The 16,094-nt window shown below is 31.9% G+C and overlaps 1 long non-coding RNA gene across 1 annotated transcript; it reads right to left on the bottom strand.

The window, feature by feature from the left end:
• Positions 1 to 4,509: 4,509 nt before the first annotated feature.
• Positions 4,510 to 7,302, bottom strand: LOC127703852 (uncharacterized). The gene is made up of 4 exons (XR_007983086.1): positions 7,209 to 7,302; positions 6,647 to 6,714; positions 5,955 to 6,005; positions 4,510 to 4,564 (listed from the first exon to the last, which is right to left on the bottom strand). It is a non-coding gene; the product is annotated as an uncharacterized LOC127703852 (long non-coding RNA).
• Between the last annotated feature and the right edge of the window lie 8,792 nt (positions 7,303 to 16,094).

Below are 16,094 nucleotides of genomic sequence, written 5' to 3'. Positions count from 1 at the left end.
TAAAATAAGAATACCACTAATGTGAAGGGATATCGATGGGCGTGTGGTTGAAAAACAACAGGCAAACCATAATTTCAAGTCATTAGAGGACTCAATCTGACATCATACCCTCTCCTCTTTTTGACCCGAATGTCCGGATCATTAAATTTATATTCTCCAGAAATTCGGGTCTTTCGAATTTTACCGAGTTCGGTGTTAAAATATATTCTAATCTCTGAAAGTGAAGGATCATGGGAAATCATAAAACCCATTTTTAAAAAAGCAGTAGGTCATCGCCTACATCGGATGGAATTGTGACTTTTTTATTATCACTTTAGGAAATTTCTGGAAATATTTTGCACCAACAAGCACACGAAAGGTAAGAATATGTATATATGATGTTTATATGTATTATTGTCTAGCCGGCATTGAAGATTTCATGGCAACATTAAGTCTGAAAGTTGAGAGAGAAATTCTCAAAAAACCAACCGACAAAAATCACTCCGACGTTATGACGAAGTAGGAAGGCGTACAGCAAAAAATTTAAAAAAAAATACTTTCAAGACGTCATATTTATTTCGACCAGACTATTGGGGATAGCCAGTACTATTATGAAAGGTGTTCCTTTCTGTTTCGTTCTAGGGTGGAATGACGTCTCCTTCTGGACGGTTTACTTTATGTGTCCATGTAATACATACATGTTTTGATTTTTTTTCTTCGATTTTTTCCAGAAATTAAGAGATATTATTTATAGTAATATTTACAATTAAATTGATGGTACTACTCATTTACTATGCCATGTCTTTAATTTTGACAAAACTTAATTAAATAAATTTTAACTGCAACTTTGGAACACAATTCTTTTTTAAAAGGTTATCACGGATTGCTATGGAAGTTCTATAATATTAAATTCTTGGTGTTACAATATATAGGTGTCATTCTAAAATGTATTAAGCTGCTTCATATACAAATAAAGGCAACAGTAGTATACCGCTGTTCAAAAGTCATAAATCGATTGAGAGAAAACAAATCCGGGTTACAAAATAAAACCGAGGGAAACACATCAACTATAAAAGGAAAACAACGGAACAACAGAAACACTGAACTGCAACAAAAACAAACGCCAACATACATAGAAACGGACTATTTGATATCAACTGCCATATTCCTAAATTGGTACAGGACATTGTAAGAAAAATCGTGGGTTGAACCTGGTTTTATAGCTAGCCAAACATCCCGCGTATATGACAATCTTAAAAAAATATCGCTTAAATGACAACACTACGTGACAGTAAGACAGTACAAACAAATGCAAGATCATAAATAAATAATATATATAATATATAAAAAAAGATGTTCACTGCGCTAATAACTAAACTAGACTGACACCCTAATAAATGTATATCAGGCTTAAGTAACCATAAAATCTATCTGAAACATTCAATTTTAGATATTTTAATAATGGCCGAAAGTTCTAGTATTTCATATGTACATAATGCAATGTGAACATGATCATGTATAAAATAATTCATTTAATTGAAAACTAAATTTATTACATGATAGTTTTTTAATCAGACCAGAAAATACTTCCCTTGATCTTATTGTTTTTATTTTAAATTTAGAGGTGATATATATTGTATATACATATGTTTACCGGATAAGTGTTGATGAATATGGTGTTGATGATTATATTAAGTTTACTGTGAAATTATGGTTTCAATGCTATATTAGGTACATTTTGGATTTTAAATTGTTGTTCAAGTTTCTAGCCAAGAGACATAACTTTAAAAAAAGTTCCTAAATTGATGAAATAGAATAGATAGATACAGAAATAGGTCTAGGTTAGTTAAGACTTGGTCGAGTATGGTTCAGAATAGGTCGAGTATGGTTAAGACTAGGTCGAGCATGGTTCAGCCTTGGTCAAGAATTGTTAAGACTTTGTCGAATATGGTTCAGACACTTATAAAATGGTTAAGTACTGGTCAAGTAAAGGTCAAGTACAAGTTCAACCTGTTAAGTATGGTTCAGACTACAGTCGAGTAATATCGAGTAAATTTTAGACCAATTCAGACTGGTCGAGTTAAAATCAATACAGTCGAGTACAGCTATAGGATATTTTAGACTTTTACAAGTTTGAAGTGCAGTGAATAAAAATCGATTAAAGAAAGTGTTATACAATGTGTTTGACACAATTTTTTGAATGTTCGTGTTTTAACGCTCTTCAACTTCGTATTTGATTTTGAATTCTAACTGTTTTAATTCCAGCGCGTCTTTTGAGCAAGAACCGCGTGTATGGCGTACCAAACTATCAGCTTGGTATCTTTGATGAGTTCTTGCTCTGATTTTTTAGACATGAAAAACAAATTTGCATATATCTACTAATTATAATTTCATTTTTGATCTCTATGTTGATGGTGAGAAATAAAATTGAACAATGAAATTAACAAAAATAATTACTGATTATAGCATCTTTGAAATAATACTGACACAGACGAAAAACGGACCCTAATTAATGATGGTAATTAGTCTCAACTTTTCAAATTTTCCTATATTAACAAACATTGGACACAATGTACGACATTTACTATACCGTCAGTTTTTAGGAGAATTATGGGACTTTCACAAATTTGATTTCCGTACCACAATGGTCCATTAATACCATTTGACAGAAATCTTTTATATTTAAAAGGATTTTTTTTTACCATATGTAGTTGTCAATTATATTGTACCGTAACTATGATTGGCCATTTTTACAGAAGTTCTAGGACTTTGACTTGTAGGTGACTATCCTACATAAGACACTTTATGAACGCAATCTTCTGATGTTGTGCTTTCATTCTTTGTAGGAATGTTTGCCATCATATATAATTGATCTTATTATATTGTCATGTTGATTAAACAATATCTTGCATGAGTTGTGAGATTTACTACAAAAGCTTGAAAGACACTGTTTAAAGTTATCTATGTTCCTGTTGTACAATTTTTCAAGTACAAATTTGTCTCATTAACAATGGAGTAGCAATATGGCTTTTGTTGTCAGTCTTATCGTTTTTTTGTCTGCTGTCATTGCATTTTTTTTATTTTGATTGGACTGTATCTTATCTCTCGTGAAGTTAGGGATATTCAATCATACCATGCTTTTTCAAAGAAAACACCTGTGTACTTATTTATTTCTATGAATTAGAAACACTATAGTGCCTCCTGGTTTAGATTATTAGAAACTGGATTATTATTTCCTAAGAATCTATTTACACAATATATCGCTTTTTGATATAGATTTAGAAACATAATTAATAGTTGATTAAACATGTAATTTTCATTTGATTTCATCTGTTATCCTCTTTTTCGGAAAATGCTGTCATATTGTACTGTTCCATATTAAAATGTTTAAATGACTAAGGTTCTTTTCTCCTATATTTGACAAACGCTTGGTATCGTTGGATCCAACGCTAGTTGAAAATGTTTTATTTGTCCTATAGATTTTTCGTAGCGTTATTAGCAGTTGCTATGGTTAGATATGTTCCTTCTTCTGGTGGCGAAATGTCAATCATAGGATTTAAATAATATTGTGTTGAATCTTGGTGATATTCGTCGGAAGATGAAGTACTATCACCACTCATAAAGGAACGGCCATGCACTTTCAAATTGTTTTCTAAGTTCTCTGTCTGATCAGTTGATAGTAATTGGCACGGGTTATCGTTGTTCTCAAAACCTTTGCTTTCACAACTCTCTCTGGTATTTGAATATTGTATAACATCAAGATAATTAGACGACATTTCCATTTGCATTTGCTGTATACGTCGGTCATCTAGTATATCTTCTTCATTAATAATCTCGTATAAACGGTCCGCTAATTCAATATTTTGGATTTGTTCTGGTATTGAAGAATTGTGTGTTTGGTTTATAGTTGCTATGTTCTTTTTGGTCAATGGTTTGAACTTGAAGAAAACAAAGCATAAACATATCCCGAAACCAATTACTAAAACTGATATAGCAGAGTAAACAATTATTTCTCTAGACAACAATCCTGAAATTATAATAATCAATACAGTGTATTCCTTTGCTGACTTTTTAATAATAAATCAAAATAGGTCTGATTTATGAAACTAAATCCGTCTTTTCAAACAGTTATCTATTTTTGCATCGGATAAAGATGAATAAACATAGAGAATTAAAAAAAACTCATTGTTTGAAAAGCAAATTGATATTATAAAGAAAAAGAAACAAAGTCACATCAACAGATAAATTTATCAAACAGCAAGTCATTTACAACAAAATGAAGCCAACCAATGCTTGGTACAGGCACTTTAAATTGTGCTGGCATTGCATTATCGACAAGTGTTTATCCAATGTATTGTCGTTGGACAATTTACTAAACCTACAAAACTGAATATGCATAATCGTCAATTCCGTGTGTGTTAATGAATACTACGTATATCTACAAAAGTTTACAAAAAATGTAAAAAGGACCTTGCTTATCTTGACGTAGAATATGAACTGATAAATAACATATATATTGTACCTTGAACACTACAATCTGTGATTTTTCCTTTTGTGTTTGCCTCGTAATGTGAACTCGTTATAGCTACAAACAAAGAGTTTCAGTTGCGAGGGCTGGTCTATAACGTTACGAATAATATCAGAATAAGTAGGCAGTGTAGTTTGTTTGTGTGTGTGTGTGTGCAACAAACCGAATAAACTATAAGCTGCTTAGATTGTGACTCATATATGCGATAAAACCCGGATTTGTTTTTATCTCTATCGATTTATGAGTTTCGAACAGCGGTATACTACTGTTGCCTTTATTTTGTACCAAATAAAGAGTATTACAGTTGTTTTTCAGTCGATCTGTTAGTTGATATAGTCGAGCATTTGATTGTGTCAGTATTTATGAACTTACTCTTTTCGAATTTACCTTAGAGTCCGGTAAATATATAAGTACATAGTTTCCACATTTATCAAAGACTCTGAGTGAGACTATAGATTTTTAGGTGAAGAAATTGTGTACCATTCCGGGTGCGGGATTTTCGCGCTGTGTTGAAGACCCATTGGTGGCCTTCAGCTGTTGTTAGCTCTTTTGTCGGGTTGCTGTCTCTCTGACATATTCCCTATTTCCATTCTCAATTTTATATAGCTAGTTGCTGTTTAAGAATTCTAAAATTTTTGCTTGAACTTATTTAATTCCACACGAGGCTATGTTCCTGTCAAGTAAGTATGTTATTCGCTCATTGTTTCTAAATTATCAGTGAAATAGATCGAAACAGCTTGACCTCCAGGGTTTGTTGTCCATCTTTTTCAACTATTCTGTTTTAACAATTATAATATACAGCATCACCAATCGTTTCGCAGTTAATATGACTATACTAAGTACCGTAGGTTGTGATTAAAACACGACGTTTTGGCGATGAAGTTTGCGTCTATAATCAAAAAATCTGGCAGCATATATTGTGCGAGCATGTAATCCAATTGTCAGGATGTCAAATAAAGCATATTCAGCATTTGAAATATTTTTGAACTGGTATCCATTGTTATATCACACGTCGAACTTTGAATAAACGCAAACACAAAGAAATAGAAAAGCATAAAGCAGACATAAGCAAATAATCCGATGAGGAGACGTCCGACGGTGCACAACTAATATTGACTATTATACACTGGTTAAAATTCCTACCATTCTTGTGTTTTCCTATGGCATACAGTCAATATTAATTACTTCAGACTTGAAAAAAAAATATATGGATTTCTTCTGTCACTATTTTTTGGAAACGGGATGATTCATTATCATAAATATGAATACTGTGACAATTTCCTTATTTGAACCAGAGATCGCCGTGATTAATATAATTATATATATATTATATCGATCAACTAGATCAGAAAACACGACAATGCTGTGTTAACGGAGGATTATGGAGACCACAACGAAAACTGGCGCATTATGCCTCAAAAATATAAGTTCAGATAAACATAATTACCATTTCCAGAATCTGCTCTTGTATTTATGGTCCATTTGTACGTTTTGTCATCTGCAACATTTACCAAAAGGTGAAGCATTAAATTACATTTTTATACGAATAAAAGGAGTTGAGGGGCATTTATCTAAGACACATCAGCTGAATGATAAACACAATTGTCTAGTGGTTTGTCGAAATAATCATAATAATTTTATGTATTGCCTTGTGGTTAAGATATGGATGTTTTGATAATTTCTGTTCACCGAGTGTTTTTTTTTTCACGATTGTGCCATTTTGGCTGAGTTTGGAATGGTTTGGCAGGTGATGCGCGTAGAACAGCACATGCTTATCCTGTCGTTGCTCCCAGTCTAACATTTTTGTGGGAATTTTGCGATTCCCAGAGTATTTGTTGTTCTTACTCGATTTATGCGACTATCTATGCGAACATCTATAAATTATTGTTGCCTTTATCTATGAAGTATATATATATATAAGAAACATAAATTTAATATAATTTTTTTAAGAAAGTAACTTTTCAATTTCTCTGAAGAGAAAAATCTTTGAAGACAGAAGAGATCCTTAATAAAAAATTTTACCACAAAAAACAAGACCTTTCAGGATGACTACACGATAGAGATATGAACTTTATTTCCTGTCCTCTTTGCAAATATGAGGAAGTTTTAAGTGACGCAGTGATTCAATATATTACGTACACGACGTTGCATACACTAAATAGTCAGTTGTTGGTAGAAATTCGATACAGCCTTCAACGTTGTCACAACTACAATAAAATGTTACAACATGAACATAAAAATGTAGGTACGTATACATTTTTTTTATCTTATTCAAAGGAACATGCTTTATACGTGTATGCTTGACATTTCAAATCATGCACACGACGTTGCATACACTAAATAGTCAGTTGTTGGTAGAAATTCGACACAGCCTTCAACGTTGTCACAACTGCAATTAAATGTTACAACATGAACATAAAAATGTAGGTACGTATACATTTTTGTTATCGTATTCAAAGGAACATGCTTTATACGTGTATGCTTGACATTTCAAATCATGCACATGACTGTTTTCCTGTCATCATTGTAATATCTGTATGTTTAAAAATTTGATTTCGACAAAGTATGGTAATAAAGTAGACAATTAAACTTAGCAGATATATGATTGCTATCTAGGATATGTTACTTTTTCTTGTATATTGTGTTTATAAATTTCATACATACGGCAAAAAATCGAATTTATTTTAAGCGTATAACTTACATTTCAAAACCTGCACAAGAACAGTCATATCGACATCTCTCACCATATGTGTTTTTCGGACAAGGTCTGCAGTTTTGTCCTATTTGTGATGTGTATCCAATGGGACAGGCTGTAAAATAAGAGGTTTTATCAATTTATGGCTGTTTGTCACTTCTACCTTTTTATAATACAGACTTTTACGGGATTCTGAAATAATTTCAACCGCAATCACTCTCCTACTTCAGAATCAACGATTTTCACTAGAACCCAAAAAGTACAATTTCAGTGGTACACATTCTGTTAAACGTGCCATATCTGTTAGCTTTGAATATATATATGATATGAAGGTAAGTGAGGTTGGTATCTGAAGTTTTTATTCGTGTAATAACCCCTTATTTTGCATAAACAAAAGAAACGTTAGGGGATTTGGCCAGGGATATATATATTTATAGTAATCAAAGAATAAAAATAATTGACGTCATAGCATAAGGGTATGAAATATGTGATGCAAACTTTATATGCTAAGTGCTCTTAGACTATGAGTTTGTTTTTGTAGATGTATTTGTAGATGTATTTGTTATTCATTTCTGTCGATGGTACCATTTACATTTATTTCCTATCAAAACAATTTGTGTGTGTCAAATTATACTGTTTTTCTCAATCGTTTATTATTATCGCACATTCTCTACCTTAGTTGAGATGTTTCCATCCTTAAAATTGAGGCTAAACAGTTGAATAGCAGGAGGTTTTAAACATTTTGGTCAAAATTTCGTTTAAGAACAAAATCACTTGTATTCATATCATAAAAAATCTGACCCTCCATTGTTTCAACTGAAAAATATATGTTACCTGGGTTGACAAATTACAGATAATACAAAACGTTTTACAAATGCTTATCAAAACTAAGTTGAGAACTATTTAACCAATGCAATCATTCCCTTTTTCTTCGTAATCTGCACAACATACCATTTTTAATTCACCACTAAAAAATGAAAATATTTTTAGCTTCTGCTTTTTAACTGTAAAATAAACTTGAAAGTTTTTACAATATTATAATCAGGTTGTTAACTTTCCTTTGTCAACTGAATTTCATTAGTTATCAGAGGACCTTCATACCTTATTATATGGTATTAGTTTTGTTCATTGTTGAAGACCAGACGATACAATGCAGTTGTCTAAATCCTTGTCCGTCTGTCTTAGGTGAATTGTTTCCCTAACTTGGTAATCATACCACTTTTGATGATTTTCATTTTTTGTTATCATTTAGCTACAAAGCTTTTATCGTGTATATTGAAATACCAAAATATAGGCATCAATCTAAAATGTTTCCATGTCACACTTTTAAAATTTGACATTTGAAGATCCCATATGACCTTTACCTTATACAATATTTTAATTATGACCCATGCTTATATAAGCACTAAATGTATATCATCACTCATAATTTCCGGAGTTCATTTGGGAATTTTGAAAGGTGAACTATAAAATGCATAGATTCAGGGACTTTATATTTATGCAAATATAAAGTCCCTGATTGATTCAAATACCACAATTGGTCATTAATATAAGATTTCAAATAACATATCCATATCAGATATGTAAAACATACCCCAAATCAATATAAAGCTATGAAAGAATACATATCTATTTAGAATATCATTAAAAAGTAGTGTCATATTTATATAAAATCTCGCAAAATTATGACCCATATTTCGACATATCAACGTATACCCATTAATAGGAAGTTACTTCCCCCTTCATGGATATTAGACTACGTGCAGCTTTACAAGACTTTAGATATACCTTGAAAGTTTAATGTTGATAATTCCAAGTTTAAAGTTGATAATTTCAAGATTAAAGTTGGAATTTCCAAGTTTAATGTTGGAATTTCAAGATTAAAGTTGAAATTTCAAGTTTAATGTTGAAAATTTCAAGTCTAGAGTTGATTATTCTAAAATTAAAGTTTTTCTTGTATGCCTATCAAGGCGGTTATTTGACTAATCAATTGTACTTTTTATCTCAATTTCAAGCATTGATTCCATTAAAGTTCATTTTTGGAAAAAATATCCCAATGATGAAAGTCTCGCGTATCGGTCAGCTAGATCAGAACGCATGAAAAAACGGTTGAACCCAAAACTACAAACGAATGATGCTTCATCTTACAATATTTCGCGTAAAAAGTCTCCATTTCCACAATCTGCTTGTTTGTTATTGAATAAAGTGTGTCATAAACAAAATTGAAAAAAAAAACAAAAAAAAAAACTAATGTATAGATTATAAGCCGTTGTGTATCATACATAAACGACACATCAAACTAATGATACAAAAAATATATGTAGTGGTATGTCGATATAAAAATATTGTTTTTAATTTGGGTTTTCAACAATTAACTAATGTCAAAATAAACGGTCAGTGTTCTTTCGTAGAACATTCACAACAATTTACAAAAGAAAAGCTTGGAAAGACACAGGAACGTCTTCAGTACTGTAACCAGAAAGTAGACCTGAAAGTGGAAATGAACATTTCATAAGAGAGCTACACAACTATGAGGATGGAGAGATATATGTTGGGTACAGACAAAAAGGTTATAATTTTGTTTTTGTTTAACAGATATTTGAAGTTACTGGTATCATCTGTTTGTTCGTTATTTAACATGTTACTTACCAGACGTTGCATACACTGAGATAACAGTTGTAGATGATATTTTAACACAGCCATCAACGTTGTCACAGCTGCAATCAAATTTTACAGAGTTACATGAACAATTTCTATCGCCGTATCTCATTCAATATGAAAAACTACGGATACGTTGTATGATTGCCCATGAGTCATTTGTCGGCCAAAGACCAACGGCCGAGATTATAAAAAAATACAAGTCACACTACGTTTTTCAACAATAAATACCTAATAACAAGCCTTTAAAGACCCCTTTTTGATACTATATATTTGAACCTTAAGATTGTAAGTTTCATGTTTTAACATGATCGTTTTCATTAACCGTCAATATTGTAATAAGTGTACTTTTACAAGATTGTTTGTACTTGATATGCTTATGTTAGGTAGACAATTCAACTGAGTATTTATAAGGGTCGCCATTTGATACTGAAAATTAAACAAATGTTTGCGAAGTTTTTATAAATGCGAATAATGCGACTGGTTGAGTGTCGCAATAATAAGAATTCGCATTTATATATCTGATACATATATCTTTATGCAGATTTTTCAAAAATCGCAATAATAAATGTTTGCAATAATGTCTGAATTTACAGTATTATTGCCTAATTTGTAATCCAAAATCATGTTTCTAAAGTTTGAATATCATAAAACAAGACATGCATGTACTTTATCTTACATACACTTGAAAATCCAAGCAAGAACATTCAAATCGACATCTTTCGCCATATGTGTTTTTAGAACAGGGCTTGCAGTTTTGTCCTATATATGACGTGTAACCCTTGGAACACGCTGTAAAATAAAATATTTAACCCATAATATTAATGTGACTTTATGAAGTAATTACAACTGACAACCCTTTACCTTTTTACAAAGCAGAATCCCAAAATGAAATTGTGCGCAATGTCTTTTTTACTTTTTAACACATTGTATGATAATGTACTCATATAACTGCACAGCCATTTCTGTCAGAACTAGGACGTTTAAACCGATGCCTCGTGTAATGATAGTGCCAAGCCCTATGTACGTTAAGGACCCATGCAAGAACTCTTTGGGGATTCCGTAGGTGGTCTGTTGCAAGGTTAATTATAACATCATTTTGTATTTCTTGTTAGTTTTATTTATGTTCGTTCTGAACATGCATGAAACATTTTCCATTGGAAGTAAAGCAAACAACAACCAAGCTATCAATCTCACGAAGCATATGTAAAAAAAAACACTTTATAAATATCATTCGACCAATGCGATTTTCTGGATTTTTTCTTTATCATTTGTGATGGTAATCCTGCATAACGTATACCCCTACATAGAGATTGACTGTCGTCGAGTTGTCACATAATATTTATTTGTTTGCCGCCAATCATAATGGTCTGTTAAAACCCTAGGTAAAACTGACAAGTAAAGGTTATATTTTAATGAACCATTGACCGACGAGAGGTCTACAACTCTGACCAATGTGCAGGCAGTGCCAAAATGTCACAGAAGAAATGATTTCAATCCTGCAAAAGTCACGACAAAATTTTAAACAACAAATATGCAGATCAAACATTGTTGGGATTATTGAACCAAAAATTATGTAACTCCTGAATCAATACCTCGGTTGTCTCATGATCGGTTATCGTCTCCGACAAACGGTGCATGGCTATAGTGCGGACGATCATGTGTTCGATTCAAGGCTGGTTAAAACATTATACTTTAAAATAAGTATATCCCCAAAGCGCATGGGATTTACCAGTATGACTGTTCGGCTCCGGGAAAAAAGAATGCCTCTTAGGAGTTTTAAATGTCTGTTATAGTCTTTTCCATCGTAAACTACCACATAAAAATGTTGATTTTGGATGAAGAATGTTGAATATTCATATTTTGTATTTGCCACTGCACGTTCAGCAATCATCAATCTTTCGAATTTCGAAAGACATGGTTATTTTCAAAAAAATACCTTTAAACAAAAAAAAATCCCGATGAAATGTTAAATAGTTCTACTCAAATCGCATTCATCACAGTTAACATTGACTAAAAAACAAAAGATTTGCAAAAAAATTAATTGAATGTTATACAGTGTTTTTATTTTATCGTCAATATTGCGGCTACATAATTGAGAAAGATATCACTTAAACTTGAGTTGAAACATAATTTCATTTATCTCAATAAAAACATTAGACCTTTTAATCCTCTATTTTGAAATATGTATATGTGTAAAAATTGTATGTATTTCATATATTTTACAGGATGCGCAAAATGCAAATCGTTTGGCACATAAGATGAATACGTGACGACTTACCCATGCAATCATTTTCTCTTTTTTCATAATCGGGACAACATACATCTTTTAATCTATACCTGAAAGAAAATAACACAAATCTCTGCTTCATTTCCAGCTTTTGTCTTGTTTACATCCTCATCTTTTTTACTCTGATAGATACATGGTCTTATTGACATTCCCGTGTGTGTATATTTTGTCATGTTTTAAAGTTTTAGTCAACTGAAAATTTCAGGGTTTTTAAAATAATATTTAAATTGCGATATCTGAATTATGATAAAATTCATACGACCATTTGTTATACTTAATTGGTGCAGACAGTGCAACATCATTTTGAAAAAAAAAAATACCGATGAAACAACTCTCCACCAGACACCAAATGACGTAGAGGTTAACAACTACGGCTTTCAACAATGAACAAAACCCATATCGCATAGTAAGATTACTTTCTAAACATAGTTTGGCAATCGTTATACCACTTCATTGTATTAGGACTACATGTAACACTTAGTATTGAAATGTTCAAAAATTCAATACTTTACTTCTAGTTATATTTGTAAGAAAATTGTTCTGAAAGATAAAGAATTCAAGGTTTGTTTCCTAGTATAAGTAATCCCTGATCAAAGTCACAAGATGTTGTAATCCTATATCACTGATTTTGATTCAGTTTTATAACCACCCTAACACAATTACATTAAACATATTTGCTAAAATATTTACTAATCAATCTAAAACGGTAATTACATTTACATGTAGGTAACATAATTCTTTTATGAAAATTCGTTTCTTCATTTTTTTTAAAAATCGAAAAAAAAACAGATTGACAATTTTGCTCGATCAATGTAAAGTTTAAGGTTATCTTCTGAAATTGAAATCTTTGAAATAGAAACTAAACAAAATATGTTCCTGAACTCTGAAGTCAATAAATAAAGTAATTTGATTACAAGGGTAATTGTTTATAAAGCCATTTGGTGACAACAAATCATATCAATAAACAGCCACCTGTTTTAAAATAACCACTTACCTTGAAGTCCTGATTCGTCAGATTTGACTTATAGAGTGTGAAATAAACTTAATTAATAAAATAAAACAAATGACTTTTTTCACCATGATGATGTTATCAAAATACACGACACTTCTAGGAAAAAATTGTAAATTTGATCACCCATTTGAACGGAAATAATTTATGTATTGTTCATGTTGTATATAATATAAAATAAGGAATTAATTCAGAATTGAAGTTTCCCATTAATGTTGACACTAAATTTCCTGCGGTTTGATATCTTCAAATAAAAAGTGAACAAATGCATAAAAATTATGTATATGTGTAAATATATTTCAACATACAAACATGCATTAAATAAGCACAATAGCAATAAAGATGTGAACAATAACAGATCACCGTATTGCCTTAAACTGCGCAAAACTAATTCCGTATAATAAGATATAAAAGGCCTAAGTCCACAAAAGACAGATGGAAGTTGCACCTCGTGAACTGTGGTGTTATTTTGAGTAAAAAAAATATAACTTCCTTTTGATCTTTCATCATTGAACGTTATATAAATGCACGTAGTTCTACTGGCATTTGATTTGTGTTTTCAAAAATGTAAGCCATCTCATCAGTGAATGTCAACAGTTGTCCTATAAAGGAACATAAAAGTAAAAATTATGTCCAATATTCGGTTGTATCTGTAACATTAAGATCTACCAAAAGGTACTACTCCCACTTGTAGCTTGTACAGTTATTTTTTTATACACAATAGACTTAACTTTTAGGGAAAGATTTGTTTGCTGCATGACTACAAACTCTGCTTTTATAAATTTTTATCAGACTCTGTTCCACATACATACATGTTGTGTATCGTTTTAATTTACCATTTCCCATCTATTGATATATACTTGAATATGTCTGTACTTACATGTAATATATATATATATATATATATATGTAATGTGTTGAAGGACTATTGTAAGCTGTATAACTTTTTAAATAAAAGTCTTATGATTTACATCTTCTACTATAATCAGGGTGCCAATTTATTTGGCAAAGCGTGCAGATATTCAGTTTTTCCAACATTCAATAATAAATCTGTTACCTGTTATTATTAAAATAAAATTTGGCCAATTCATTATTACATCATATAACACACAAATCACAGGTCAAGTTCGATTTTCACGGGTTTCGGCCATTAACTGTTAAATGTTTTATCCTTAATTTTCTTGACTTTAGGTGACGGCTTTGACATTTAATGGTCGTGAGAATTGCTTTTTTATTTATTATAATTTTGATTATGGGTATTTATGAGACTTTTCCGTTGATAGCAAATTTTTCCACTTTACGTTATTTTCAAATTTAACAATATTGACCAAAATATAGAGGTTAAGGTTGATTTTGAAAGTAGACCTTCACCGTTATGTACTTATAGTTATGCTACGAGCGGGAATATATGTGATTACAAGATCAATCTCAAGATCACCTAATTCATATTTCAGCTACAACATTGGTATATGAATCTATCGTGGTAATATTCATACCATTTTTTATGGAAACTGGACATAAAACACAAAGGATGTCCAGCCATAAGAGTGAGACATCAGAGAAGTAGTTGACAAGCAGGCCAAAACCGCGCATCCAGGTGAAAATCTTGGAACTCCAAATGAAAAAAGTCGAATGCGTCGGCCATCCGAAAGAAGTCAATGAGCCTCAACTAAAAACGTGACACGGTCTGATTTGTAAACTGCTTACGGCTCAGGGAAAAAATAATACAGTGATATGCTATGTATCATAGACTCAAAGCTGAGTATTTAGAACAATAACGATGGACAGTCAAAGGAAATGGACATTTGCAACTTCTTAACAGAGGTTCGTTTTACCAAGTAGCAGCTGGTCATGACACTGCTTAAGGACAGTTGAATAAACCTGACACAGACCACCAGAACAAAGACACTAAACAACAGTAAAATATGTAACAGCAGAATCTCTAAATTATCTAATCTGTACACGGAGGAAGAACGCCTAGGCAGAAGATCGTAAAGCAAACGTTGCCTTCGCCGCAAATCAGGGAGCTATATTAATAGAGCTTGCCCAAAATAGACAAAACAAGATAAAGTGTGATATGGAGCAATTGGCTATTTGACGAAAAGTTCAATTGGAACAAGAGACCGAACGTGTAGCTCATGAAAAGGTTGAGATTAAAGACGTAATGATCAATATAGAAACCGCAGAAGCTGAGGATTGATATTCGTTACGAGGTTGAACATCCATTCCTATGCGTATAAGACTTAAAAAATCAATATCTTGATCCGACTGCCGTACCGGGAGTGACATGCTTACAACAATGTAACATATAACATACAAATTTCTATTGCCGCTGACATAGGCAATGAAACCTCCCTGTCACACATCAGTCAAAACCGGTGATAACAGAAAATTATAGCCATTATATCAACCCGACATCGGATATAACTAGAAATTGCATGCTTAAGGTCTTGTTGTTGTACATATTTTAATGACCAGACTGTTTCCTTACTACGAATAGAAAGCAAGCGCCTAGAAAGAATTGACAGACTCTGCACAAATTAAGATACTTATTTAAGTTTCTAGGATCAAGGTCATAAAACATGGCATTAGTATCAGAGCGTCGAACGCCGACAACTCAACAAGACGCCTACATAGATTTTGACAGCAAATTGTCGTACGTTAGGATGTTGCAGAAAGTTTTGGTACCTCTTTCCTTATTGATTGATTGTTGTTTGCTTTACGTCCAGTGGCATAAATACTTCATGCACAATCATAAACATAATAATTAATTAATGCAGGAAGGTCCTGCAATATGGAGGCAACCGGATGAAGGACGGGCAATTTGGAATTTCACTTAAAAAATTATGTGTTTGATAGGGACGACAATGTAGCCTCGCAACATGTTACCTTTCGATTCCTCAAACAATCAATCCAAAGCTTTTTATCGTGCTCT

Source organism: Mytilus californianus, unplaced genomic scaffold (assembly GCF_021869535.1).
Source record: "Mytilus californianus isolate M0D057914Y unplaced genomic scaffold, xbMytCali1.0.p SCAF_52, whole genome shotgun sequence".
In the NCBI taxonomy this organism is placed as follows: Eukaryota; Metazoa; Mollusca; class Bivalvia; order Mytilida; family Mytilidae; genus Mytilus; species Mytilus californianus.
The sequence above is the reverse complement of the archived record's forward strand: the minus strand, read 5'-3'. Positions and strand labels throughout refer to the sequence as shown.